The sequence below is a fragment of the Macaca mulatta genome, chromosome 19, assembly GCF_049350105.2.
Source record: "Macaca mulatta isolate MMU2019108-1 chromosome 19, T2T-MMU8v2.0, whole genome shotgun sequence".
Lineage (NCBI taxonomy): Eukaryota > Metazoa > Chordata > Mammalia > Primates > Cercopithecidae > Macaca > Macaca mulatta.
Genome location: NC_133424.1, coordinates 18,052,613 through 18,055,819, shown reverse-complemented (window position 1 = coordinate 18,055,819; position 3,207 = coordinate 18,052,613).

The following is a 3,207-nucleotide window of genomic DNA, read 5'->3' as shown; positions in this document are numbered from 1 at the left end:
GCGGGAGGACTCTGGCCGCGCCTTAAAGGGGTCATTGGGGCCCCGCCCGGCCGCGCGCCTTGAAGGGGAGGAGCGCGCCTGGCGTGAAGTCCAGGCCCCGCCTCCAGACGCTTTCGGAGACCCAAAGCCCGGAGTGACGTCACCTGCAGCCCTACCCAGGACGCCCCGCCCCCGCACCCACGTTAAAGGCACAGAGCGCTCGGAGAGCGTGGAAGGGAGGTTAGGGGTAGCGTTAGGGTTAGGAACCCGCGCTTTCTCCGGGTGCGTCCTACCACCGAGACCTCCTCCTGATGCGCCGCCAAACTTCCCCATGTATAAAACCTGGGCTGTGCCACCAGGCGGACTTGGCTACTTAGGAATTGGTTTGGGACCCAAGAGACCTTAGCCTCAGTTTCCTCTGCTGCAACGTGGGTTTTGCCATCCTGGTTTTGGACCTCACAGGGATGTCATTGAGGGTTGTGGAGAATAAAGGTCATGACGTCCACAGACCTGGCGTCACATCCAGTCCCCGCCCTGGGCTTACTGTGTGTGAGCTTCAGTCTGTCCATCTATAAAATGAGATCATAGAGACCCTACAGGGTTGGCGTGAAAATGGAGCCAGGGCAAGATAATGGACCGTTCTGAGCACAAGCTCTTCCAGAGACAAGGGCCGTGTTTTCATGGAAATGCCACCAAGGGATTGTTTTCCAATACTCTAGTGCCGTATTTTCAAATTGATTGACTTAGTATCACACTTTTTTTTTTTTTTTTTGAGACGGAGTCTGGCTTTGTCGCCCGGGCTGGAGTGCAGTGGTGCAACATAGCAAGACCATGCCTCTATTTTTAAAAACAATAAAAACTTTAAAAAATACATCTGAACATTATTATTTTTATTATTTTCACAGAGAGGGTCTTGCTCTGTGGCTCAGGCTATAGTGCAGTGGCATGATCATGGCTCACTGCAGCCTCAACCTCCTGGGCTCAACTGATCCTCCTGCCTCAGCCTCCAAAGTAGCTGGGACTACAAGTGCACTCAACCACGCCCAGTTAACTTTTAAATTTTTTGTAGAGATGGAGTCTCCCTATGTTACCCAGGCTCTTCTCAAACTCCTGGGGAGCTCAAGTAATCCTCCCCCTTCAGCTTCCCAAAGTGCTGGGATTACCAGTGAGCCATCATGCCCGGCTAAAACTTAATTTTTAAGAATGATACAGGCCAGGTGCAGCGGCTCACGCCCGTAATCCCAGCATTTTGAGAGGCTGAGACAGGCAGATCACTTGACGTCAGGAGTTCGAGACCAGCCTGGTCAATATAGTGAAGCCACATCTCTACTAAAAAAAAACAAACAAGAAATTAGCCGGTCATAGTGGCACTTCGCCTGTAAGCCCAGCTGCTCAGGAGGCCGAGGCAGGAGAATCACTTGAACCCAGGAGGTGGAGGTTGCAGTGAGCCAAGATCGTACGACTACACTCCAGCCTGGGCGACAAAGTGAGACAACCGTCTCAAAAAAAAAAAAAAAAAAGTAAAAACAAATTTACATTCTGTGGACTTGACGAGGAAAAGTCTTTTCATGTTAAGTAAGAAAAAGGGGTGACAAGATACATCCCATCCCATCTGGAAGGATTTAGACCCAAGGGCAAACAATGGTTTTCTCAAAAGGGGCAGGATGACAAATTCTTGTAGCTGCAATTGTTCCAGAATTAACATCTACATCCCGTCCAGGGTAAAAGGAAGACAGCTAAAGAAGCCTATGAAGGGCACATGTATTGTGCAAATGTATTTCAGAAGGTGGAGTTGAAGGGAAATAGGTGGAAAGGTCAGGAATATCTCATTGTCTTGAGGTAGGCTGAAAACTCCAGACAGAATGGGAGGAAACGGTCTCCATGGGGTGTGTAAGTCCCTCTGCAAGCTGAACCAAGAATACAGGGGAATCCCTGTGGAACCCACTCCGGAAGCAGCTGCAAGACAGCGGAGAGGCTGCCAGTATCTAGTTAGCAGATGACTTTTCTGGCAAGCAGAGGAAGTCGGTAAAAGCTTGTCTCCCAGCCAGGAAACTTGATACCAAGTTAATAGTTGGAGCTAGGAAACAAACCCAAAAGGCTCACAGCAAGCAGAGGAAAAAAAAAAAAAAAAAAAAAAAAATCTGTAACCTGTATCACAAAGCCTTCATATCCTTCAGATATAAAGAGTTATTAGATATCAATAAGAAAAATACAAACACTCCCGAAAAGTAGAAAAAAGCTATGAAAAGGCAATTCACTGAAATTAAAAAAAAAAAACAAAAAAAACTACAAACATGTAAACGGTTAAGCAACATATTTGGATTTTGTTTTTTGAGACAGGGTCTCACTCCCACTGCCCAGGCTGGAGTGCAGTGGTGGTTGCACCTTGACTTCCCAGGCTCAGGTAAATCTCCCATCTCAGCCCAGCTTTTATTTATTTATTTATTTATTTTTATTTGGGCTGGTCTCGAACTCCTTGGCTCAAGCATTCCACTTGTTTCAGCATCCCAAAGTTCTGGGATTACAGGCATGAGCCACCACTCCCAGCCGCTAATTTTGTATTTTTCGTAGAGACGAGGTCTCACTATGTTGGCCAGGCTGGTCTTGAACTCCTGAGCTCAAGCGATCTGCCTGCCTCAGTCTCCCAAAGTGCTGGGATTACAGGTGTGCACTACCGCGCCTGGCCATAATAAATGTATTTGTAAGTTCAATTTAGTCAAATAAATTCAAAATAAAATAATGAGATTTCTGTGTGTGTCTAATTGGCATAGCTTTTTTCTTTTTATGAAAAGTCCTAGTGTTTAGAAAGGATTTGGAGGCTGGACACAGTGGATCACTCCTGTAATCCTAGCACTTTGGGAGGCCGAGACAGGAGGATTGCTTGGGTCCAGGAGTTTGAGACCAGCTTGGGCAGCATAGAGAGACCCTGTCTCTATTATTTAAAAAAAAAAAAAAGGCTGGGCGCTGTGGCTCAAGCCTGTAATCCCAGCACTTTGGGAGGCCGAGACGGGCGGATCATGAGGTCAGGAGATTGAGACCATCCTGGCTAACACAGTGAAATCCCGTGTAAAATACAAAAAAAAACTAGCTGGGCGAGGTGGCAGGTGCCTGTAGTCTCAGCTACTCAGGAGGCTGAGGCAGGAGAATGGCGTAAACCGGGGAGGCAGAGCTTGCAGTGAGCCGAGATCGCACCACTGCACTCCAGCCTGGGCGACAGAGCGAGACTCC